At 46.7% G+C, this 26,936-nt stretch overlaps 1 protein-coding gene across 12 annotated transcripts in view; it reads right to left on the bottom strand.

Moving 5' to 3' along the window:
• Window positions 1-26,936, bottom strand: part of LOC311426258 (SET-binding protein-like) — a 403,872-nt gene that overhangs the window by 237,366 nt on the left and 139,570 nt on the right. The window contains exon 1 of one of the 12 annotated variants that reach the window (XR_014686644.1): window positions 7,005-7,086. The exons of the other annotated variants lie outside the window; for them this stretch is intronic. The gene's annotated coding sequence lies outside the window, so the exon portion shown is untranslated. Of the gene's footprint in view, window positions 1-7,004; window positions 7,087-26,936 lie in introns of those variants that run through there. 12 annotated transcript variants of the gene reach the window in all.

Genomic DNA, 26,936 nt, shown 5'->3' with positions numbered 1-26,936 from the left:
GGCGTCACGTTTGCTAGCTGCCAGTCAACTGGGACCTCCCCTGATACCAGGACTGTTGATAAATGATGGAAAGCGGCTTGGCCAGCTCCTCCGCCAGTTCTCTCAGTACCCTCAGGTGGATCCCATCCGGCCCCATTGACTTGCGCACATCCAAGTGCCGTAGGAGGTCACCAACCATTTCTTCGTGGATAGTGAGGGCCACATTCTGCTCCCCATCCCCTTCCACCAGCTCAGGGTACTGGGTATCCACAGAACAACTGGTATTGCCGCTAAAGACTGAGGCAAAGAAGGCATTAAGCACCTCCGCCTTTTCCTCATCTTTTGTAACAAGGTTTCCCCCCGCATCCAGTAAAGGATGGAGATTTTCCTTAATCCTCCGTTTTGCATCGATGTATTTGTAAAAAGATTTTTTGTTGTCTTTAACAGCAGTAGCCAGATTGAGCTCCAGATGAGCTTTGGCCTTCCTAATTTTGTCCCTGCACAGCCTCGCAACATCCTTATAGTCCTCCTCAGTGGCCCGCCCTTTTTTCCAAAGATTAGAAACCCTCTTTTTTCTCCTAAGCTCAAGCTGCAACTCTCTGTTGAGCCAGGCCAGTCTTCTTCCATGTCGGCTCATCTTTGGGCACGTGGGGACAGACTGCTCCTGCGCCATTAAGATTTCCTTCTTGAAGAGCGCCCAGCCTTCCTGGACTCCTCTGCCCTTCAGAACCGCCTCCCAAGGGACTCCACCAACTAGTGTCCTGAGCAGCTCAAAGTCAGCCCTCCGAAAGTCCAATACAGCGTTTTTTCTGGTCCCCTTCCTGGCCTCACCAAGAATAGAGAACTCCACCATTTCGTGGTCACTCTGCCCAAGACAGCTTCCGACCACCACATCTCCCACCAGTCCTTCTCCGTTTGTGAAGAGAAGGTCTAGCGTGGCACCTCCCCTGGTAGGCTCACTAATCAGCTGCGTCAGGAAGCTATCTTCCACGCTCTCCAGAAACCTCCTAGACTGCTTTCTCTGGGCTGTGTTGTGCTTCCAGGATATGTCAGGGAAGTTGAAGTCCCCCACGAGAACAAGCGCCGACGATTTTGTAACTTCTGTCAGCTGCCTGTAGAACTCCTCATCCGTCTCCTCATCCTGGTTTGGCGGTCTGTAAAAGAGCCCGACCAGGATGCTAGCCTTGTTGGCCTTCCCGCCGATCCTAACCCAAAGGGACTCAACCTTGTCATTCCCAGCCTCGAGTTCCACAACCTCGAAAGACTCTCTAATATAGAGAGCCACACCACCACCCCTTCCATGCTGCCTGTCCCTTCTGAAGAGCCTATAGCCAGACATTGCAGCACTCCAGTCACGAGAGTGGTCCCACCACGTCTCCGTGATGGCAACCAAGTCATAGCCTGCCTGCTGCACGATGGCTTCCAGCTCCTCCAGTTTGTTACCCATGCTATGTGCATTAGTGTAGATGCACTTCAGCTGGGCCATTGCCTTATCCCCTGGCCTTGCCATTGTTCCCCCTGGCACAGCTCCAACAAGCCTTGTTTCAGCCCCATCCCCCATCTTACCTAGTTTAAAGCCCTCTCAATGAGCCCCGCCAGCTCCTGGCCCAGGATCCTTTTTCCCCTTAGAGATAGGGACCTGTCTTCGGCCATCAGGCCGGGTGCCGAGTAAAGCGCCCCATGGTCAAAAAAAACAAGATTTCTTTGCTGGCACCAGCCCCTGAGCCATGTGTTTATCAGGTGGGCTTTTTGTGTCCTGTCTGTACCTCTCCCTGCCACCGTAGGGATAGACGAAAACACCACCTGTACTCTTGCTCCCTCCACTAATCACCCCAGCCCCCTAAAGTCCCGTTTGATAGCCTTGAGGCTTCTCTCTTCAACGTGGTCACTGCCAGCCTGGACTATCAAAAGAGGATAATAGTCGGAGGGGCGAACCAGGTTGGGAAGCTTCCTGGCAACGTCCCTGACCCTGGCCCCAGGGAGGCAGCAGACTTCCCTACAGGTAGGGTCAGGCCGACAAATAGGGCCCTCTGTTCCCCTGAGAAGAGAGTCTCCCACAACAATCACCCTTCTTTCTTTCTTGGTGGAGGCAGTCCTGAGGCATGGAGTTGACTTCCTTGCCCTAGGCATCCTCCTGAGTACACTTTCTACCTTTTCCTCAGCTACCAGTCTCTCAATCTCCAGGGCCTCAAACCTGTTGCGTAAGGGCACCTGGGAAGGTGGGGCCGGTGGGGGAGGGCATCGCCTGCGAGGTGGAGCAGGGACCTGTCTCCATTCCTCCTCAACTCCCAGGTCCCCTCCCTCTGCCTGACAGCAACAGGGCAGGGGGTCCACCCCTATTTGGGGTGTCTCACCCCGGTACCTCTCCTTGAGGCCCTGCAGGGAGTTGCTCCACCAGTCTATCTCCCGCTCGCACTCCCTGTTATCCCTCAACCTCTCCACGTCCTCCTTGAGTTCCACCAGCATGCGGACCAGGTCATCCACCTGCTCACACCTCACGCTCGCAGTTTCTTTCTTTGTCTCCCGCCAATGGCAGCAACAGGCTCAGACACTCCCTGCATCCGGTGACCTGAACTGCATTTTCGAACGGGTAGTCGGTCTGGGTGTGTAATCAAGAAAAGGAATGGAAAATGGAGACTTTTAAGTCATGGAACTTAAAGGATTTTTTGTTACCTTTTCTGATTGTACATATGTATAGGTGTACTCGAGTTTAGTAAGTCATGGAACTTAAAGGATTGTTCTTTCCTGATTGTACGTATGTGTAGGCATACTTGGGTTTAGTATGTAAAGCAATGTTCTGTATATTTAGAATGTTTGATGTTCATGTGTGCGTGTTGGAGCGTAGATTCCCCACACACCCAGTGCTGTTTACTTGCCTTTTATACCTTTTAGAAATATTTGTTTTATAAATATTACAAAATTCAGATTGAGTTGAGACTTCATTTATAACAATTGTGGGCATGACTGTGTGGAAAATAGTCAAAAGTATCCAAAATTTTGCTCTTCTCCAATTCAGTACATCTTTCTGTGTGCCGACCACCCCCTGAGCACATGGTGCTAGGGTTCACCCCCGGCTGCCTCATCCCTGCTCGGTTCTGGTAGGTCCCCCAGGCTTCTCCTTAACCCATGCAGACAGGCAGATTTCTCCTCTGGGTAGCCCAGGGAAACACGGAGTTAAAGCAGGGAGCCAAAGCCAATGATTACCACATTGCAAAACCATTTAAAACAGGATAAGTGGTTGTGAGTCAACATCATGACTGTGGCAAACCCACTCTGTCCTGTGCCCCTGTGCTTCCGCACTTCTGGTACAAAAATTATATCTTCCCTTCTTCCCCTCGTGCCTCCTCTCCCATTTGTCTACCTCTCAAGCTCTTCACATGAAGGTAAAATATTTCACATTTTCACCTGTGGTAATGCAGATGAGAGCATTTGCTTTGCTTTTCACTGATTTTGCCCAAGGCATCCTTTTAAGCGGCAGCCTGTGCAAAGATAATAGGTGGCACAATTCTGTGTAACTGGAATCAGCAACAAATCAGCCATCTGCCACTCCAGGTGTCTGAGATTAACCCAGCTACTGGACCATGACTGCAAAGCATTTGCACGTTTAGATTACGGAAATGCGAGGCTACCAGTCCAAAAAAAATAACACTGGGAGTGGGGAAGGTGTGGGGAGAAGGGGTGCAAGACAGCCTTGGAAGAGTCCTCTGGATTAACCCTTCCAGATCCAAGGCATCTCATAACAACTCCAAGCAAGCAATGTTTCAGTATAAAGTGTTATAAGGAAAAGAGGTTTGAAGTAAGCAACTGGAGAGTATTCATGAGATATCATGTTTCAGGGAAATACATCCAGAGACACCTCTGATACAGGGAGGAATAAAGACAAAGACATTCAGCTGCATTGTCACTGCATTGCAACACTCAGTAGGAGGCTATGGCCAGATGGTTTACCTGGACCATTTGGTAGGAGAAACATTTCTGCACCAAGATGGACAAGCTCCCTTACAAAAGTTCCCTTACTCCAGAGCACTGTCAAGACACTGAAGAAATAGAAGAGATCTGTGCTCTGAAATATAAAGCTTTAGGAAGGTCTCTTCATTTGCTGTCCTCAGTTTACCTTCCCGAATGACACACAATACAATGTTACTTTGTGCACATGGTCTACATTAATGTTTTGTCCATACATTTGAGATCCTGTCAATAAATCCGTTAGGTAATTGTTATTTGTTAAGTGGAGTATTAAGAGATGTAACTATGTAGGAAATACAAGCTGTTGCACATCTAGAAGTGTGAGCCATACTTTCTGCAGGTGCATGAGGCTTAGGAATGCTGCCAGGGTCTCCTTTGCTCAATTTGATGTGGGCTTTAATCCTCAATGGTGCCATTTGCTTTTGCAGGTTGGCATCCCATGGTGAGGGATCTCAGGTTAAAAAGAGGGGGCTGTGACCAGAGAAAGGGGAGCAGCACCAGCCAGAAACATCAGCAAAGGAAATTCAGGCAAGATCTGCATGGTATGTACCCTTGGTGAGGATGGTAGCTTAACTACAAGGCTCATCTCATTGAGTCTGAACATGCAACTGAAAAGCAAACAGCAAGCCCATGTCCGCATACCCAAACACGTACTTTCATGTGTGTACCTTATTCACTAAGACCAGGTGGGATCTGATGGAAGGTATGCTGACTTTTCCCATGTTTTTTTTCACCCAGTCCAATGTTTCCTGGCCAAGCACTGCAAACCCCTCACTTGTGCCAAAGAGCAAAGAGCATGAAGAGGCAATGGCATCGCCTTTGCTCAAGACCAGGCTGCAGCAACCATGTCAGACAAGGTCAAAGAACAGCTGGGAGGAAGAATGAAGAGAGACGTCATTCAGTGCAGATGTCCTGCTCCCCACAACGCTGGCGAGTGTTGTCCCAGAAATGAGTGCCCATCCTAGCAGTGTCAGTTTGGGACTGAGCCTGGAGAAGAGGAGGATGAGGAGAGCGGGCTGGATAACAACTTTAAGTCACACTGAGTTCCCCTCCATTTATCACACTGTTTCCAAAAGGCATTATCTGAGCAGAATCAGGTGCTCCAAACCCAAGCCTACATGTCCAAAAACAAATGTGAGATTTTAAGTGGTTTGGATATGTATTAGGGCAGGATTTTCAGGTGAGGGAGAGGTCACGGGGATCATCCCATACCTGGGACCATGAACTGGGCCAAGCTAACCACCCTCAGGCTCCTGAGATGTGGCAAACTAATGAGCCTCTGCCCATGCTTTGGAAAACCCTCCTTGAACCTGACCTTCTGGCTGTGTCAGTGATGCAGCTGCTGGTAAAACAGCATCTGCAGGATCTGGACCTGTTTTCAAACCCAAAGGCAGGGGTTTCTTTTTCCCCAGTCTCTGATTTCTGCAAAACCAACCAAATCCCAGCACGAGCCAGAAAGAAATGTGTGGTGGTGAGACAGATCTTTGCGTTCGGTTTCAAATACTGGGCTTCTACAAGAATGCTCGTGCTGGTAACAATTTTAAAATGGTTTAAAAATATTAAAAAAAAAAGTCCCTCCCTAAAAATGCTATTTGCATGTACCTTTCCCTAGCTTGTGAATGAAGGGAAGATGGGAGCCACAGGGCAAAACGTTTTCTTTCAGACAAAAGTCACAGCAAAACTCCAGCCCAGCCCCTGTGAATCAACCAACCTTACAAATTGCTGTCAAAGTTTCAGCCCCATATGATTATTACTGTTTTTTTTTCTGCCCAGGCAGACTTGCAGGAAGGGGTTTTGGCACCAGAAACCCCTCAATGGCATGAAGCAGGGGCCCAGCAGAGCCAGGTGCCTGCATCAGGCAGCCTGGAAGCTGCCTCGTCCCTTGGCAAATGAGAAGCACCGGGGAGCAGCGATGCAGGCGATGCTGAACCTTGCATAGCTTTGCATGTCCTACAAGTAACCTTGCAGCATGATACAGAACAGCGAGAGCAGCCTTATGGGTACTGATAGAGGAGGAGGATAGTGACGAGGAGGGGAAGGAGTGGCAACGGGAAAACAATCAGAAAACTTCCAGGGAATCAAGTCTTCTCTTCCTTGCTAGGAAAAATACATGAAAATTAAAAAACCCTCTACATAGGGATTGCAGGAGAGGTGGGCAGGAGGGGATTCATTCCTCCTTCTCGGTTACTCACTTATAATCCTATACTCGAGAGCTTGATAATGCACACACCCAGGCTGGAAATGGGGGGAAAACCCAGCATTTCTGCCCAGTGCTTGCCATGCTGTGCCCAGGGGCAGTGCTGCTGGGGGTGCTGGGGACTGCCCAGCTCCCTGCCACCCCCCTGCTGTACCTGGACCTGTGCAAAGCCAAGGACAAGGATCCTTAAATCCTGCTGAGGGTGGACAGGGAAGGAAGAGAGTCGTGTTTAAAAGGCAAAGGAGGAAAAGGCTCCTGAAGCTTGCTGGCAGCCCCGTGCCGCGGCCATTCTCATTCCTGGCATGTTTTGCCGCTCTCGAAAGCAGCCCTGCTTGGAAATATTAGTGCGGCACAGAGCGCCAGTTTCGAGTTGCTGCAGCTCCTTCTTGGCACTGGTTCAGCTTTTTGTCTTTTCTCCTCCGAGCGCCCAGCGGAGGGAGGAGGAGAGAAAGGACAAAAACAAGGCGCTCTGCTCTGCCGCCGCCTGCCTCCCCAGCCCCATCCGGCATCACCTCACATCCCCAGCCCTCTCCCAACCGTCCCCACTCAGCAAACCAAAAGCTATTCCCACAGCAGCCAGTTCGTAGCCTCCTTCCCCTTTCCTGCCACTCCTTTTCATTGATCTCTTCTTTGTACTCTAAATTTTTCCATCCAAGTGTTGCAACCTTCCATCCCCCCTCCTTTCTCCTCCACCCCAGCCCTCCCACCCTTTCCATTGGAAAAAAAAAAAATAATAATCACGCCATGCTTGCCAATGTCCTGGCATCTCTTCACAGCTGCAACAGCAGCTTCCCTGTGCACCCCCAGCCCCCCTGGGTGCCTGAGAGCTGGCGGAACCCCGGGCACTCACGTGCACACCTACATTCGCATCAGTAGACATTCTCTGTCTGCCTCCCTCAACATCGTTTTAAATACAAATTTTCTGCAAGCCCGCCTTTGACAGCTGAATCCCTCCTTGTGCTCACGGGGCGGGTGAGAAACAGAAGCGGCATAGGAAGGGAAGGGAGGGAGGGTGTATTTTTTTAAGCAACCCAAACATGTCACAGAGCTCTTCCACTAACTTTTTCCCAGCCTGCTACGCTGGTAGCCAGCTGCTGGTTCCAGCCTAGCACCAGTTTCAATTTGTTTTTCTCTGCTCTTAACCCCCCTCCTCCCAAATATTTATCTCCCCCCCCTCCTTTTTTTTTTTCTCTTTTTTTTTTAATTTGTTTTCCTTCTTAGCGTGCCCACCAGAGGGGCTCCCTCCTGCTCCCACCCACAAATCCAAAGCAGCACATGTGTAAGGAGCAGCAACGGGAGTGAAACATGATGCAACACTCAATGGACTAAGAGGGAGGGGGGAGAAAACCCCATATGTACAAACAACATATGTATGCTCTTCTCCAAGGAAGAAAGAGGGAGGGAGAGATGCCCTGAAAGCAGGCAGAGAAACCCTCACACATACCAGGATGAGAAAGTGCCAGTCCCTCTCCATGGGGGAGGTTTGGCTGGGGGAGCAAAATGTGTTTTCCCCATGGGAAAGGTCCCAAGAGAGCCAACTTTTAGCCAGCAACGTGACTCCAGTTAAACCAGAGTTTGAAACACATGATAGGGATAACGTGGTGTAAAGGGCACCTCATCTGGTGCCTGGAGGAACAAGAGATTTAGGAAGAAAATCACAGTAATGATATTACTGATGCTGCAGGGAGGGGAGAAGATGCACTGAGGATTTCAGCACAGCAAAAGCAGTGCCATGAGCACATCAAGCTGTAAGCCAGGCTGGAGATCCGGAGCAGAGTCTCCCACGTGCCCAGTGATAGAATGAGGGGAAATGGGCTAAAGTTGCACCAGGAGACGTTTAGGTTGGATATTAGGAAAAACTTCTTTACCAAAAGGGTTGTTACGCATTGGAATAGGCTGCCCAGGGAAGTGGTTGAGTCACCATCCCTGGAGGTCTTTAAAAGACGTTTAGATGTAGAGCTTAGTGATATGGTTTAGTGGAGGACTTGTTAGTGTTAGGTCAGAGGTCAGACTAGGTGATCTTGGAGGTCTCTTCCGACCTAGAAGATTCTGTGATTCTGTGATTCAGAGTACGGCCCCGTGAGCAGTCAGTGGTGTTGGGGGGCTTCTGATGAGCCTGGCTGGGCTCCCTTGTCCACTGAGACACATCAGAAATAGCTCCTTGGAAGCTGGGGCAGGAGGAGAGCTCTTTGACAGACGGGCACAAGCTGCATTCCAGCCCTGATGCCTCCGCTCCCCTCAGCACTGAGTCCTTTGGGACATGCATAAAGGCACCTGGCTGCTTCTCCCTGACCACGCTCTGGCCACCCGGGGGAACAGGAAAGGAACCATCTCGAAAGCAGAGTCGCGGAGACAGAGACAGACAGCATGCTCGGGGTGATAAAGACAAAACAGCAGTGTCCTGAGCAGCTGCCTAATATGTATCTTGGCAAAATCTCACCTGGCAGTGGATGAAGCAGAAATCGCAGGCTGGAATCGTAAACCCGTCAGTTGGTCTGACTTTTGCTTCCCTGGCCTGCACATCTAATGCAGCAAGAAAGTAGAGGGCTGGTGGCACCCTGTCTCTGCCAGGAGCCACATGGAGGAGCTGAGCCTTTGGCCACTGCCAGATGCGTATAGAGCAGCTGATGGGCAGGCACTGGAGGGGATGTAAAATAAGTAGGCACCTATAAGTGCACCTATAAGGCACCTAAGTAGGCACAGCATCGCTGTGCCGCACTCATTAAGGGATACGTATGAGTGCACACTTAGAGCCCATCCCCATGCCCTTAGGGGCATCTCCACCACTGGGCCATATCCCCTGCGCAGGGTCGTTGGAGCTTTCTCCAGCATGGCTGGTGCTTGCTGGGTTGGATGAAGCGCTGCCCAGATAAGGCCACCAAATGCCTTCTTCTGAGCTGTGGCTTCGCTGTCTGAGGTCTTTGCACAAAGATATCGCCCAGCACTGGAAATAGCTCATCCCAACATCTGCTTCCAGAGTTATCATCAATCTAAGTCCTCTACCAGCAAACTCACCGGATGATTTTCTCTCTCTGCTATTCCTTGGGCTTAGGGTGGGTGTCTGCCCTTCCCTCCGTCCCTGAGGATCCAGTGATGGTGTCTGGCAAGGCAGATAAGTCCCTCATGTGCCTCCATGGTGAAGGAGACCCTGGAACCTCAGTCAGAGGCCACCACAGAGAAGCATCCCTGCCTGGAGGTATCTGTAGCTCGTTGAAGGGACTCCCAGACAGAGGCACTTTCTGATCCTTTTGAGTGGAAAGGCACTATAAATAAAACATATTACAGACTAACAAGTTCTCATCTGCAAACCGAAGTGGGAAAGAATATTTTAGCATCCTCTTCTAGGCACATTAACTATTGGCAGACATGATAATTCAGGTCTTCAGAGCTGAAAACTTCACATGGCATGCAGCATGTTGAGTCCACACACTCCATCTCTGGTTTCAACAGCTCTAAAATCTACACTGACCTACGTTACACACTCCGTGCACAGATAGCATCCAAATACTGTGTCACTTTGGGGGTTAAGACAGTAAACATACACTCCATGGTGATCTTTTCCAGGATAAACTGGGGGCCATTGCTGCTGTAAGCTCACAGTAGATGGTGTCTAAGCATTTTTATTAACTGGCTTCTGATGTTTTCCTTCCCAGAGTGAGCAAGCACTTTGTATCAATCTGGCTTGCTTTAGTGCAGTGACCCAGCGCTGTGCTCTGCTGCGGAAAGTTCAGGTCCCAGCTGCGGGGCTAAACTCTTGCTGACACTGTGCTGATTTCTCTGCCTCTGTCACCCATGCTACCAGGGAGAGGGGAATGTTGTTTTTTTCCAGGCTGAGAAAGAGAGAAAAAATGCAGAGATGAGACAAAGGAGAAGGGGGAGAAAGCGACACTGATGTGTGCTGTTAGGCTGAGGACAGGAAATCCTTCGGACATCATGGGGCACTTCATTACTGTCCTGGTTTCAGCTAACATAGCTGAATAGCATAATTTTCCTCCTAGTAGCTGGTAGGGTGCTGTGTTTGGGATTTAGGATGAGAATAATGTTGATATCACACTGATGTTTTAATCGTTGCAGAGCAGTGCATACACCAAGCCAAGGACTTTAAAGCTTCTCACTCTGTCCTGCCAGCAGGCAGACTGGGGGTGCAGCAAGAGCTGGGAGGGGACAGACCCAGGACAGGTGACCCAAACTAGCCAAAGGGGTATTTAATACCATCTGACGTCATGCTAAACAATATATAGGGGTGGCTAGCCAGGGTGGGGAGGCCAGACTGCTCGGGGTTAGGCTGGGCATCGGTCAGCGGGTTGTAAGCAATTGCATTGTGCATCACTTGTTTTGTACACATTATTAGTAGTAATACTATTATCATTATTATTATTATTTTCCCTTTTTTTCTGTCCTAATAAACTGTCTGTATCTCAACCCACAGGCTTCATTTTCCTGTTTCTTTCCCCCATCCCAGAGAGGGAGGGGGGAACGTGAGCGAACGGCTGTATGGTGCTTAGCTGCTGGCTGAGTTAAACCACAACAATTGCTTTCTTCTTTTTCTTTCTCCTGCCAAGGCAAAGATCTTGCTGGAGAGGCAATGAAAATGTTACAGGCAAGGAAAAGCATCCACTTTTAGGATGCTGCCTTGAAGAACTTTTGTGTGTGTGCAAGCACACAGGGAGACATGCACGGGGGGGGGGGTATCCATATTAGCAGTGGGTGAACTACAAAATGTTCAGTGGTTTGTTTTGAATAAGGATCCCCACATGAAGATGCTTATCTAAAGCCCTCAGTCTTCAGAGCAGGACTAGAAATGTCATAAGAACAGACCTTTCTTGAATGATTTCTAGTATGTCTCAAAGCAGTCGCTGATGCCAAAAATACAATTAAAACAGCTTTTTTTTTTTTTTTTTTTTTTTTTTTCCTTCTTTTATGTAGTGTTTTGGCTCTTCTGCTTCTGGTTTCAAGCAAAAACAAAAACTGAAAAGCCTTTGACTTTGGTTGAACTTATTTAATTTCAGGCCATCCTGGTTCTCATGACTGCACACAAATGAGGGAAATAAGGAAAAATGATCCTGTGATTCCATGGAAAACTTTAAGAGAAGACTGCCTGAAAGCTGGCAATAAAACAAGCTGGCTTCCCTAAGAGAACTGCAAGCCTTGGTTTCCCTGAAGCAGAGTACTTACTTATCTGTAAACTGGCTATTCTGGCCACAGATAATGTTCAGGATTACAGCACTCCCAATTCAAATGTGCCTGTTAGCCTTGTGTGTAAATACTGTCTGTAAATACTATTGAATCAATAAACAAAATAAGAACTTTGAAGAGAGTCTTATTTCCCCAACCAATCTCAAAACTCATCAGATCTGCAGTGGTCGTAATTTGACAGAGAAGGAAGAAAGAAAACAGTTTGAACATGATACGGTGCTCTCCAGTTTTCTTAAATCAGGATGTAATTGAGGTAAAATAGCCCAGGGATGGTGCTGTTGGGATGAAAGCCGTATGTTTTGCTTAAGTCCTCTTGTTGGTGCAGGGCTGGTTTTAATCTTTGGCTGGATTTACATCAGGATATCTCAACTAATGTTGCTCAATGTGTAAGGCAGATCAGAATCAGGCCAATGTTCTTTTAAGGATGTTGCCAGCTATCCTATGTCCCTGGACTATTCACTCTGGGAAGGTTAAAAGCACACCCATTCACTGCATGTATAGCAAAGAATGAATGTCTACTGAAGACCAGGTGATGTTCTTGCTAAATGGTTTATTGTAGTCTTTTCTTTTTCTGTCTTTCCTATTATTTATTAATTACTCAAGCCATGGTTTTCAGCCAAGTGGTTTGGGGACCAAGACTCAGGTCTTTAGATTGTACAAATCAGGATAACAATCCAAGTCAGCAGAAATGATGGACAAAGTCAGAGGAGATGTGACCAACAGTTTATACCACGCAGCCTTCCAAAGCAGAGGCTTGGCCTTCCATTCAGCACAGTGCATACCATCTGAGTATCTCCTCACTGAAGTTTTGGCACTTCTTGTGGGCGACCAAGAGAGACAGGGGAGGCCCAAGTCCCCGTTCATGTGGACCGGGAGCAGCTCTGTTTCATGCTGCGTGCTGATCTCTTTGCAAAATCCGTTCATCACGTCCTGATAAGAGTGGCAGGATGTTGATCATTTTTTGTCAAAAGTTGGCTCCTCTTTCGCTTCTTAGTTTAACTGGTGGGAGGAAGGGATGAGTTTAACTTTTGGCTTAAAGAAAAGAAAGTAAAAAAATCTGGACCCTCTCAAGAGTTGAGAAATCTGACCCTAAGCTTTTTTGAAAAAGAGACCCAATCTGTCTAGTCATTACCCTTTTCTCTGCCTGTTACTAACACAGAGATTGATATTTCCTTGCACGGAAACATTGGTGAGGGATCGGGGTTCCCATTCACTTGTGCTGTTTACTGCTCCCGTGAGACCTCAGGCTTCAGCAACAATTGAGCAGACCGCTCTGTAGGTGCACAGTTTATGCACCAAAATGAGCTATAAATCAGAGCAGAGGAAGAAAGGGCTGTAACAGTGCTTGTTTGTAGAAGCGACCTCTGGAAAGGGATGCTGACCATGTTCCTTTTACAGGTCTGATCTCCTAAACCTGCCCTTCCTCACTCTGTTCCCGAGGGATTGGGTCCCAAGTTGGAAATCTAAGGAGCATACCAATAATTTGCTAGAGATTACACACATGGTGAACTTGTCCCTGATCTCCATTATTGGGTTTCAAAAACAGGAATTCTCATATCATTTTGGACAGATGGCTGAACCTATTACATCTTATGTTAGATTTCCCATTGAGGCTTGTCCTGGTTTCATTTAGGACAAAGTTAATTTTCTTCCTAGTAGCTGGTGGAATGCTATGTTTTGGCTTATGATGAGAAGAGTGCTGATAACACCCCGATGTTTTAATTGTTGCAGAGCAGTGCTTACACCAAGCCAAGGACGTCTCAGCTTCTTGCTCTGTCCTGCCAACGGGCAGGCTGGGGGTGCAGGAAGAGCTGGGAGGGGACAGACCCAGGACAGGTGACCCAAACTAGCCAAAGGGGTATTCCATACCATCTGACGTCATGCTAAACAATATATAGGGGTGGCTAGCTGGGGGGAAGGGAGGCCAGACTGCTCGGGAGTTAGGCTGGGCATCGGTCAGTGGGTGGTGAGCAATTGCATTGTGCATCACTTGTTTTGTACACATTATTATTACTAGTACTATTATCATCATTATTGTTATTATCATTATTGTTATTATTATTTTCCTGTCTTAATAATCTGTCTTTATCTTAAGCCACGGGCTTCACTTTCCTGTTTCTCTCCCCCACCCCAGAGAGGGAGGGGGAGGGGGAGTGAACGGCTGTGTGGTGTTTAGCTGCCGGCTGGGTTAAACCACGACAGTCCTTTTGGCGCCCAATGTGGGGCACAAAAGGTTGAGATAACGGCAGATCTGACCAGAGTGTGTTAAACTAAAATTGGTATAAGTATTAGACCTGTTTAATAGTTACTTGTCATAATGCTGATTGCTTAAATCTCAAATCTGCTGTTTTCCGAATTGAGTTTTATAGCACATTATTTTCCATATGTGCTCTCTGTCATGTTTTTTATCCTCTCTGGGCCCTGGTCTCAGATCATTATGGTACTGTGTGTTGTAACAGTGGCTTATGAGACGATGAGATATCTGGTCATGACTCTAACTTGGTATTTGTACTCAGCAACATCATCGACTCTATACTTAGGAAACTGTATCTCGGAAACTATTAGCAATTATACCTATTGCCTTTTTTCATCAGGGAGTCAATCTGTGGAGGGGAAAGGGGAAGATATTTTTTCTTACTCGTTCACTCTCCCTTTCTCCTTCACCACCCCTGTATCCTCCTTGATCACTCTCCCTTCCTCCTTCACCACCCTCTTACCCTCCGAGCTTGCTACAATAGCTCTCCAAGATATTGAATATCCTTGGGATACTCAGACCAGCATGGTCTTGTTGTTCTGCCACCTGAATGTGCTTCAGCTTTGCTTAAAGTTAAACAACTACTTAGGAATATCATCCTGAGATTTGCCTGGAGGCAAGATAGTTGTGAGTGGCAGGGAGTATGGGAGGATATAGGCAGGCATCTAGAGCAGTTGGCACCCCCAGTGTTTTGGAAATTCACCCCTGAACAACGGCAAAATCCTAAAAAACTGGTAGAATGCTTGAAAAAGGGTGTCATAACTCTGGCAGGTCCAAAGTGACACAGATCATTGTAACATGCTGGGGCCTGGCTCATGCCTATCGAGCTGCGATTGATACTACTATCAACTTAGTGACAGACCCTGCGGCCACTCCAAGTCCTGTGACAGATCCAATGGCCACTCCAACCCCTACGATGGACTCTGCAGCTGCTCCAGTACCTGCAGCCGCTCCAGCTCGAGCTCCTGCAGCTGCTCCAGTTCCAGCTCCTGCAGCCACTCCAGTTCCAGTGGCTGGGTCAGAGAAACGAGCTGTAGCAGTGCAAGTTGACCCTGCAGAGGGTATTCCAACCCCTGTGGCAGACCCTGTAACGGGGTCAGAGAAACGAGCTGTAGCAGTGCAAGTTGCCTCTGTAGAGAAGGTGAAAAGATGCAATAGGGATTCAGGTCATTTAGAACGCAAAGAATCTTCTGCCAAGTCTAGGTATAGAGATGACGATGCTGGGCCATAAGGGATTCAGGAGGAGGAAGATGAGGATGCTGAAAAATCAACAGTAACTACCTGAAACCTATACCAGCATGAGCTACGAGATCTGCGAAAAGATTTTGGTCGTTACATAGGTGAGCAGCTTGTCACCTGGCTGCTCCGGTGCTGGGACACAAGAACCAAATGTGTGGAATTAGAGGGCAGGGAAGCCAGACCGCTGGGATCCCTTGCTAGAAATGCAGACACTGACAAAGCAATTGCAGATGGAGCACAATCTCACAGCCTCTGGAGGCGTCTCCTCTCAGCTGTGAGGGAAAGGTATCCCTTCAAGGAAGAACTTGTATGTCTACCAGGCAAGTGGACCACTATGGAGAAGGGAATCCAGTACCTGAGGGAATTAGCCATACGGGAGGTGATTTATGAGGACCCAGACCTCAGACAAACATCCATAGATCCAGATGAAGTCAGGTGTACATGACCCATGTGGCGGAAGTTTGTACGGAGTGCACCATCATCATAAGCCAGCTCATTGGCAATAATGGCCTGGAAAGAAGATGAGGAACCCACAGTGGATGAAGTGGCTAAATAACTTCATTAGTACAAAGAAAGTCTCTCCTCTTCCTTACAGGCCTGCGTCTCAGCTGTGGAGAAACTTTCTGAAGAGTTCCACCAACAAATTTATCTTCCTCCCCACCTGAACACACCGGTGTCCACCAACTAAAAGAGAATACTTTGCAGAAATTGTCAGAAAAGTTCCACCAACTTGAAGAGAGATTATTTTCCTCCGCACGTGTACAAAGCAGTGTCTCAGCTATTAAGGGTAAGCGTTCATCCGCACAAGGAAGATGATATGGTGGGTACTCACCCCGTGCCACCCTGTGGTTTTATTTACGAGACCATGGAGAGGACATGAGAAAATGGGATGGAAAATCTACCGCGACCCCAGAGGCACAGGTACGTGAGTTGCAAAAGAAAACAATCGGGAAAAAGGGATTCTCTGAAAAGTTTGCTGCTCCAACTTCCAGCAGTCAGTCCTTCAAACACAGAAACGAAGAAGATTCTGACCAGGATTAGGGGGGCCCTGCCTCCAGCCAGGGGGAGGAAAGGGACAATCGAGTTTATTGGACTGTGTGGATTCGATGGCCTGGCATGTCAGACGCACAGAAGTATAAGGCTTTAGTAGACACCGGTGCACAATGTACTGTAATGCCATTGAGCTATAAAGGGCCAGAGCCCATCTGTATTTGTGGAGTGACAGGGGGATCTCAGCAGTTAACTGTATAGGAGGCTGAAGTGAGTCTGACTGGGAATGAGTGGGAAAAGCACCGCATTGTGACTGGCCCGGATGCTCCGTGTATCCTTGGCATAGACTATCTTAGAAGAGGATATTGCAAAGACCCAAAAGGGTTCCGGTGGGCTTTTGGTATAGCTGCCTGTCGTGGTTTAACCCGGCTGGCAGCTAAATACCACGCAGCCGTTCGCTCACCCTCCCCCCTCCCTCTCTAGGACAGGGGAGAGAAATGGAAAGTAAACCCCGTGAGTTGAGATAAAGACAGTTTAATAAGACAGTAAAATAATAACAAAATAATAATAATAATAACAATAATAATAATAATAATAATACAATGGTGATAATAGGAAAATAATAATAATATGTACAAACAAGTGATGCACAATGTAATTGCTCACCACCCGCTGACCGATGCCCAGCCTAACCCCGAGCAGTCCGGCCCCCTTCCCCTGGCTAGCCACCCCTATATATTGTTTAGCATGACGTCAGATGGTATGGAATATCCCTTTGGCTAGTTTGGGTCACCTGTCCTGGGTCTGTCCCCTCCCAGCTCTTCCTGCACCCCCAGCCTGCCTGTTGGCAGGACAGAGCAAAAGGCTGAGATGTCCTTGGCTTGGTATAAGCACTGCTCTGCAACAATTAAAACATCGGGGTGTTATCAGCACTCTTCTCATCCTAAGCCAAAACACAGCATTCCACCAGCTACTAGGAAGAAAATTAATTCTGTTCTAACTGAAACCAGGACACTGCCTTAGAGACAGAGGGCATTAAACAATTATCTACCTTGCCTGGTCTCTCAGAGGACCCTTCTGTTGTGAGGTTGCTGAGGGTCGAAGAACAGCAAGTGCCAATTGCTACCACAACTGTGCACCGGCGGCAATATCTCACCAACTGAGACTCCCTGATTCCCATCCATAAGCTAATTCGTCAATTGGAGAGCCAAGGAGTGTTCATCAAGACTCATTCACCTTTCAATAGTCCCATATGGCCAGTGTGAAAGTCTAATGGTGAGTGGAGACTAACAGTGGACTATCGTGGGCTGAATGAAGTCATGCCACCACTGAGTGCTGCAGTGCCGGACATGCTGGAACTCCAGTATGAACTGAAATCGAAGGCAGCCAAGTGGTATGCCACAAATGATATCGCTAATGCATTTTTCTCCATCCCTCTAGCAGCAGAGTGCAGGCCACAATTTGCCTTCACTTGGAGGGGAGTCCAATATACTTGGAATCGGCTGCCCCAGGGGTGGAAACACAGCCCTACTATTTGCCATGAGCTGATCCAGTCTGCGCTAGAGCAGGGGGAAGCTCCTGAACACCTGCAGTACATCGATGACATTATTGTGTGGGGTGACACAGCAGAGGAAGTTTTTGAGAAAGGGAAGAAAATAGTCCAAATCCTTCTGAAAGCCGGTTTTGCCATAAAACAAAATAAAGTCAAAGGACCTGCACGAGAGATCCAGTTTTTAGGAATAAAATGGCAAGATGGACGTCGTCAAATCCCAATGGATGCGATCAACAAAATAACAGCTATGTCTCCACCAACTAGCAAAAAAGAAACACAGACTTTCCTAGGCGTTGTGGGGTTTTGGAGAAAGCACATCCCAAATTACAGTCTGATTGTAAATCCGCTCTACCAAGTAACCCGTAAGAAGAATGAGTTTGAATGGGGCCCTGAGCAACGACAAGCCTTTGAACAAATGAAACAGGAAATACTTCATGCAATAGCCCTTGGGCCAGTTCAAACAGGACCAGATGTAAAGAATGTGCTGTACACCACAGCCGGGGAGAACCGCCCCACCTGGAGCCTCTGGCAGAAAGAACCTGGGGAAACTCGAGGCCGACCCCTGGGGTTTTGGAGTCGGGGATACAGAGGATCTGAGGCCCGCTACACTCCAACTGAAAAGGAGATATTGGCAGCATATGAAGGAGTTCGATCTGCTTCGGAGGTGGTCGGTACTGAAGCTCAGCTCCTCCTGGCACCCCGACTGCCAGTACTAGGCTGGATGTTCAAGGGAAGGGTCTCTTCTACGCATCATGCAACTGATGCTACATGGAGCAAGTGGGTTGCACTGATTACTCAGCGGGCTCGAATAGGAAACCCCAGTCACCCAGGAATATTGGAAGTGATTATGGACTGGCCAGAAGGCAAATACTTTGGCATATCATCAGAGGAGGAGGTGGGTCGTGCTGAAGAAGCCCCACTGTACAACCAGTTACCAGAGAAGGAGAAGAAATATGCCCTGTTCACTGATGGGTCCTGTCGTATTGTGGGGAAGCATCGGAGATGGAAGGCTGCTGTATGGAGTCCTACACGACGAGTTGCAGAAGCTGCTGAGGGAGAAGGTGAATCGAGTCAGTTTGCAGAAGTGAAGGCCATTCAGCTGGCTTTAGATATTGCTGAACGAGAAAAGTGGCCAGTTCTCTATCTCTACACTGATTCATGGATGGTAGCAAATGCCCTGTGGGGGTGGTTACAGCAATGGAAGCAGAACAACTGGCAGCACAGGGGCAAACCCATCTGGGCTGCTGCATTGTGGCAAGATATTGCTGCCCAGGTAGAGAACCTGGCTGTAAAGGTACGCCACATAGATGCTCATGTGCCCAAGAATCGGGCTAGCGAAGAACATCAAAACAACCAGCAGGTGGATCAGGCTGCTAAGATTGAAGTGGCTCAGGTGGACCTGCACTGATAACATAAGGGTGAATTATTTATAGCCCGATGGCCCTGTGACACCTCAGACCATCAAGGTAGAGATGCAACATACAGATGGGCTTGTGATCGAGGGGTGGACCTGACCATGGACGCTATAGCACAGGTTATTCATGACTGTGAAACATGTGCTGCAATCAAGCAAGCCAAACAGTGAAAGCCTCTTTGGTATGGAGGACAATGGCTGAAATATAAATATGGAGAGGCCTGGCAGATTGATTACATCACACTCCCTCAAACTCGCAACAGCAAGCGCCATGTACTGACAGTGGTGGAAGCAACCACCGGATGGCTGGAAACATATCCTGTGTCTCATGCCACCGCCCGGAACACTATCCTGGGCCTTGAAAAGCAAGTCCTGTGGCGACATGGCACCCCAGAAAGAATAGAGTCAGACAATGGAACTCATTTCCGAAACAACCTTATAGACACTTGGGCCAAAGAACATGGTATTGAGTGGGTGTATCACGTCCCCTATCATGCACCAGCCTCTGGGAAAGTTGAACGATATAATGGACTGTTAAAGACTACACTGAAAGCAATGGGCGCTGGGACATTCAAGCATTGGGATACGCATTTGGCAAAGACTACCTGGTTAGTCAATACTAGGGGATCTGCCAACCGAGCTGGACCTGCCCAATCCAACCTGTTACGTACTGTAGAAGGGGATAAAGTTCCTGTAGTGCATGTAAGAAATATGCTGGGTAAAACAGTCTGGGCTACTCCTGCCTCAGGAAAAGGCAAACCCATTTGTGGAATTGCTTTTGCTCAGGGACCTGGATGCACTTGGTGGGTGATGCAAAAGAACGGAGAGGTCCGTTGTGTACCTCAAGGAGATTTAATACTGGGTGAGAATAGCCCATGAATTGAATTGTATCATGCTAATTACTATACAATACTGTATGTCATCACTACCATGACTACTATATACCCTAGATGAAAATGGTGATTAATTAGAATGTATGGGAAAGAGTGTAACCTGAGCATGACATAAATGGTATGGAATAAGGGGTGGATAGATGTCCTGGTTTCATTTAGGACAAAGTTAATTTTCTTCCTAGTAGCTGGTAGAATGCTGTGTTTTGGCTTGGGATGAGAAGAGTGCTGATAACACCCCGATGTTTTAATTGTTGCAGAGCAGTGCTTACACCAAGCCAAAGACGTCTCAGCCTTTTGCTCTGTCCTGCTAACGGGCAGGCTGGAGGTGCAGTAAGAGCTGGGAGGGGACAGACCCAGGACAGGTGACCCAAACTAGCCAAAGGGATATTCCATACCATCTGACGTCATGCTAAACAATAAATAGGGGTGGCTAGCCGGGGGAGGGGGACCGGACTGCTCGGGGTTAGGCTGGGCATCGGTCAGCGGGTGGTGAGCAATTGCATTGTGCATCACTTGTTTTGTACACATTATTAGTAGTAGTACTATTATCATCATTGTTGTTATTATTATTATTGTTGTTATTATTTTCCTGTCTTAATAATCTGTCTTTATCTTAACCCACGGGCTTTACTTTCCCGTTTCTCTCCCCCACCCCAGAGAGGGAGGGGGGAGGCTGAGCGAATGGCTGTGTGGTGTTTAGCTGTCGGCTGGGTTAAACAACTACAATCTAAGGAGCATACCAGTAATTTGCTAGAGATTACACACATGGTGAACTTGTTCCTGATCTCCGTTTTTGAGTTTCAAAAACAGGAATTCTCATACCATTTTGGACAGATGGCTGGTCCTATTACTTCTTATGTTAGATTTCCCATTGAGGCTGAAAGCAAATCCACGTTCAAGATGAAAGTAAACAACCTGCAAATTCAAAAGGCATTAACTCTAACTTCCAAAGCGTTTGCTGCATATGCCGCAGATGTCAAATAGACAGTTTCCCACAGCACTGAGCCTAGACACATAGCTAAGCTACACAGCAAAATCTTTCACCCAGACTGAAAACCCATCCTGTGCAAAACTCACTTCCCTTGCTGGCATTCTAGGGCTGGAGCCTCAGCTGGAGCGAAATAATAGCATTGCCCTGATTAGAACAGAGCTCTGCCAATTTATACCAGCTGTGGATTTCACCCTTTGGAGGATTACTGGGAAATGGCTACCCACTAATATTTATTTACTTTTTTTAACACTGTGAAAAAATAAAAGGTGGTGTATTTTAAAAAGTGAAGAGCACTTTCTGTGTCCTTAATTTCTAAAGGAACCTATCACAGATCTTGGTCCTATGGGATCAGGCTTTACAGAAAAATGCATACAAATAACAAAATATATATAAATACAAACAACAGAAGTTACACAACTTATTTTCATTCCTGATGCCTCCCAAAATGCCAACAAAAAGTTAACTGGGAACCCAACCACGACATTACTGTGGTATTGCAGGGAACTCAGAAAGGGGAAAGGACTGAATAAGACGGTCTCTGTTGTTCCCTGCCAGAGCTGAAAGAAGAGGACAAAAACCATGAAACCAAACCACGTAAACAAAAAAACCCTACCCATATGCTCTGAAATGCTCTGAACATTAGTACATTAGTATCACAGTTTGCTTCTTAGCTGTAAAGATGTGCAAAATTGTTTTTCTGATGCATTTTGCTGTAAACCCTGAACACAATCACTGATGTCATGTTCTGCAAACCAGAATTCATTCCATTTACATCAGTGCAACCTCATGGTGTAAATTCAGGAAAGGTCACCCAAATTAGGCCTATGATTTATTCTTTAGCATAGGAGGCCTGATTCTCAGACTCAGATGTGCCTTGATTTTCCCCAAAGTAAACTGGAGGTCAAATATTGCACCAATCTAAACAACTGGAGATTTTTAAGATAATGGCAATGGGAAGTCAGACCGCTAAACTGTTTAACTTAAAGACACTAAACTGATGCATCTCATCACAAATTTCGTGTCTTCCTTCCTTCCAGCCATCCTTGTTTTCCCTTTAGTAGTTAGTGTAAGCTGGCAATTAGTAATACTTTGCCTGTTTATAGAACCTTCCATCTGAGGATCTAGAAACACTTTGTAAACGCTAATGAACTAAGCTTCTTAGCACCCCCTGTGAGACCGATACTGCTATCTCCCTCGTGCAGATCAGGGAAGAGGTACAGCTTTGCTGTGGGTTGGAGCCGGGCAGTGGCAGAGCTGGGAACAGGCTCTGGACCCCGAACCCAACACTTCCCTGTGCTTGCAGCTCAAATAGACAGCTCAAATACACACGTCCTTGGGGACGTGTCTGGCAATTTGTGAAGCTGGTAATTATCTCTTGGGTCTGCTGGTGTGTGCTGCTTTGTGGCAGGATGGAAGCACAGAGGGTTGAGCTTGTCCCCATGCAGAGGACTTCAGTCCTGCTTGCTCACTGACAGAAACAGAACAGAGATGCCATCCATTTTCACTCAAAATAACCACTCACAAGATCCTCTACAAAAATATGATTTCCCTCTGAAAAGGAGGGAAAATTGGGAATGCGCTTGTCTTGACTCATTTTTTAATAATATCACCAATCCTGGACAAAACAACAAAAAGGTCCATGAGGGTTGCTTTACTTTTATTTGCCTTTGTAATTGTCCTTATCTTTTTCTCATGTAGAGGAATGGTAAAATGTTCAATCCTGCTCGTGAGTCACAATGACAAAGGGAACTTAAGAGCCCTTAAAACCTAAAGGTTTTGCTTCTAAAACTACAAGGAATGCTTAGATCCTAGGCAAGCCTTAGGACAAGATAGGCATTGGCCAGACAAGTTTTTGCTGTTGTTATTGATTCTTTTTTCTAAAGCACAGTCTCATTGATTTAAGAACAGCTAATGTCTGGTACCTATTTGAAGAATATTTCCACATAGCCCTTCTCCAACTGCGTGGCAATTGGACAATTTCCATGATGATTCTTCTGTCTAAAAATACACATCTCCCCCTCTCTTCAATTTATCACTGAGCCAGTCAGCCTGTTTATTGTTGAAGTTTTGCCCATTTAATAGTGCACTTAGGAAAGCTTAATACAAACATCGACCAATTCAACACTGTCACAAAAAGAAAAGCCTTAGAAATCATTCATCTAAGCAGGAGTCAAGAGCAAGAGTCTCTTATTTAGAGATGAGTCAATAAAAAACAATGTTATGGAAGCTATTCTAAGCAGAACAGATTTAAGAATAAATAAATAAATATTTTCTTCACTGAGAGAAACTGAGGAGAATAACAAATAAACTATTTGGTTTTACTTTCAAAATTTGCTGGTGAACTTAAATCCAAGAAATGGGGCACTGCAGAAGAGACAGGCATTTGACATATTCAGAGTGTTGATTTGTGAACTAGTAGCAGATTGCTATTTGCCTAAAAATACGTATTTGAAATTCCTGTCTAAATACTCTTCTTGATCTCTTCCCAGTTCATAAGCTGTTACATGTCTGTTTGACACAGTGGCGATGTTTGTCTCTTGAACAGAGGGACATTACAATCCCTAGAAGCAGGTTTCCAGTGGGAATATTAAAAGCACTATTCAGGAATATTCTACAGAATTCACAGCCTCCACAAACACTTCCGGCCCAAAAACATGTTTGCTGGAATATTTGTCAAGAGCAAACATGACAGGATGGTGGGAGAAAGTGTACAAAGTCCAATCAAGGTTATAAAAATCCAGCAGCTAATGAATACTTGTGGAAAATGTCTTAGGTTATTTCCTCAGCTGCAGATGCTAATTAGGAAAGCCTATAAAGCTAAAACTCTTTTGCTGTCTACCTCCTCGTCTGCTCCAGAACTGAAAGCCACTTCCACGGGTCTCTTTATAACACTCATCCCCTTTACATATGCTTTAACGAAAGTTGCTGCCTGATTATTTTATTCTCATTCAAGCTCCAGATTTGGGAGCTAGCATTTTCCTGAGAAACATGAGTGAGAAATGGGGAATGGGAATCTTGAACAGCTCATAACTCAGCCAGAACGGAGGGGAGTTTCATGGGAGAAGGGAAAGGCATGTCTACAGCTGCAGAGCTTTTGTCCCTGCCAAAATTCAAAGGCTCTTTTTCAAATAATGGAGAAATTACAGCTTTGTTAAAAAAAAAATAAATAAATAAGTCATGAGAACCTTTAATAATGGAAAACATTGGGAACGTAAAAACACTTGTCTTCATAGGCAAGAAAACAAGGTGGTCTCCCAAACTGGGAAAGTTTAAATAACCTACACATGAGAGTCACTGCCACTGCCCTGCCATACACACCCTACTAACTGCTCCTGCAGTTTATTCAGGAGAAGGACAAATAACACCAACCCTTTCTGTTTCTCCCCAAGTAAATTCATCTCATGGCCCTGCGCACAGTTTGGCTCAGTTCTCACCATGTTCCTTCTTCCTCCCCATCCCTGTACATTAACTCTGACACCCAGACATGGCCCCGAGTCGCTCCTCTCTGGCTCCCTCTTTCACCTCCCTGTCACTGTGTGCTGCTGGTTTGCCCTCTTCGGTGCCCACATTTGTACTCTCCCTTCTCGCTTTTCCTTCACTCCCCTCACTCTGGTTTTCTGTTTTTCACCCATAACTTTGGATGGGTCCATATATCTGCAGAAACGTGCACGGCTAACATACTTTTTTATTCTCTCCTTGCTCTCCAAATGTCTGAATAATTCAGCAGCCAATATTTTAGGCTGGTTGCTTGGTATCAACAGTCTAATAGTATCACCTCTTCAGCTAGCTCAGAAGAATATAGCACCTTGCTATATGTATGAAGCACCACCAGAGTGTCACGCAAGGGCAAGCTCAGCATAGCTTGTCTGAGTGCTTGGCAGAGATGTTATTCCTGCTCTTCAATGCCTACTTCTTTCTGCTAGCTAAAGTCAAGACAGTCTTGGTTCAAAGTCCTCAATTAGTAATGCAGAAGTAAGGCAAATGGAGACATCCATAAGATATCCATCCTGGTTTCTAGCAAGAAGGCAACATGCAGACAACTGAAAACATGTATTTTATTCCATGTATGCAAAATTCTAATTTTCTTATTTGATAACCATGTATTTTCCCCTCTTCAACTAAACCCAAAGAGGTAAAACAGAAAATAACCAGAAACTGAAAAATAACTACATGTTAAGGGAAAATAAATAAAACTCCTCATGAACAATCTCTCTTTTTGTATTCTGCTATCAATTCTGTTTAAGAAGCTGAAAATATTGTACTTCTGCAGGACCAACTAAAACAAACATATAGAGCAAATAGAAAGTCCCTCAGCAACTCAGAAAATGCATTTTCTACAGTCCTGAGAACAAAAACATTAAACATATCCTTAGATAAATAAGTTCTTCCTAGAATAGGTTGTTGGAACAAGCTAAATAATACTAAAACTGGAAGGTATTTACCATCACACTGAGATGGGTGGGCATTCCCCCAACACTCCTGCCAATCTCAGTGGCCTAAAACCCACCTGGAAAGTCCATGAATGTGTACAGAGTGCTGTGTGTAAAGCAAAAAAAAAGGATTCTCAAAAACATGATAAATGTGGCACTCCCAAAGCTGGGTTATGTAGGCAGGTGTTGCTGGCCCCCATCACTACAGCAGAGGTAGCAAGAAGGGAAAAGTAATACTATTTTTCTGAATAAATAAATAGCAGGATAGCATGGATAGCAGAGGAAGGATGAGTCTCTGCTGCAGTGAGAGCAAATAAGCCCTTCCCTGGTGATGTGGCACAGGTAGCTCTGCTCCTCTCTGGCCACCCGTCTCCAGCAGGGCTGCTCTCCACCATCATACAGCCCTTTCCTTCAGCCCTGACTCAGACTCCTCAGTTAGAGAAAGGATTCGTGGCCACCATGACAGCCGGGCTGCCTGGGGTAGGCAGGGAACAGGAGGAAGCCTCCCTATTCTTCTTGTTCACTGAAAGCCCACGCCTCCAGCTACCATCTTTCAGGAATGCCTCTTCCATCCTTGAAAGCTGTAAACTTGCACTTGTTTGCTCACAAACAGGGAACTCTGCCAGCAGCCTCACAGCCTGCAGATTTTGATTGCATTAATTTGTCCCGAAGCGGGTTTTCCTCTTGAGCCTGGAGTAGAAGGAAATTAATTAAGACCCATTCCCCCCCCCCCATTGGATTAAAACAAAATAAATGGCAGCAGTAGGACAGCCTTGCCTGGGATAGGGATTTTTTGGAGAAGCAGGGCTTTCTCTCTCCTCCTAATGGGAAGCTGGCTGAGTTACCTTGCTCAGTGGAGCTTGGATCGTCTGTAACAGGTGCCCTACGTGTTAGTCCACAGCACTGAAAATCCCACTGCCACTTCTGAGACTCAGGAACCCAACTGCAAACCAAGGTGAAGAAACACGCTTTCTCCCCAGCCACTTCCATTACAGCTAATGCACACCATGCTGGGAATTGACTGAAAACAGCACCATGTACAGAAAAGCTCCTCCTTAATCAGCAGGTGACACCATGTTAAGGAGCCAAAAGCCACCAGTGCTCTTCCGAGCCCACTCTCCTCCTTGCTGGTGAGGGATGGGAGAGAAGAAGCCTCTGTGTACTCTGTGTAGCCTTTCAGATGCCACGTCCTCCTGCCATGAAGCCTCGCTGGCCCAGTGAGACAGTCACAGCTGAGCAGGTGGGATGAGGAATTTCTGGGAAACTAGCAATAGGCAACTCTGTCAGTTAAGTAAGAACACCAAAGGCACTTCATATTTGAGCTACTCTTTGTAGAGGGTTAGAAGAAAGAAATAATTCACCTCTTCCACGACCATTTTCTGTTGTGTTCTCTATAATTCCAACTAGATATTGAACCGAAGGTCCTTTATCTCATCCTCTTTCCTGCCTGAGTCTCCAGTCCTGCCCAGGTTGAAGATCATGGTGATACTTCAACCCAAACCCATCACGCAGCTTCCAAATACTTTATGTGTTACCTGGAAATTAGGCTCAGTTCTCACAGCAGCAGCTTAACCTGCTTCAACTGGAGACCGGAGGAAATCCTCTGGGAATGCCTACTGCTCCAGAAGCACCATGCTAAGCCAAGGAAGCAAGTTTAGGACCAGTCCCCAGCAGAGCCTTTACCCCAGCGGTGTTGCCAATGTCTGCACTGCTGCTGGACTTCACCCTTGGGGAAGCCTCCACGGTAGGGGAATGCTGTTCCTCTGTTCCCACCACAACTTTAAAGCAAGAGATAGAAAAGTGAAAACAGTAACAACAACAAAAGATTCTCCTTC

Source organism: Aythya ferina, assembly GCF_964211825.1.
Source record: "Aythya ferina genome assembly, chromosome: W".
Taxonomy (NCBI): domain Eukaryota; kingdom Metazoa; phylum Chordata; class Aves; order Anseriformes; family Anatidae; genus Aythya; species Aythya ferina.
The sequence above is the reverse complement of the archived record's forward strand: the minus strand, read 5'-3'. Positions and strand labels throughout refer to the sequence as shown.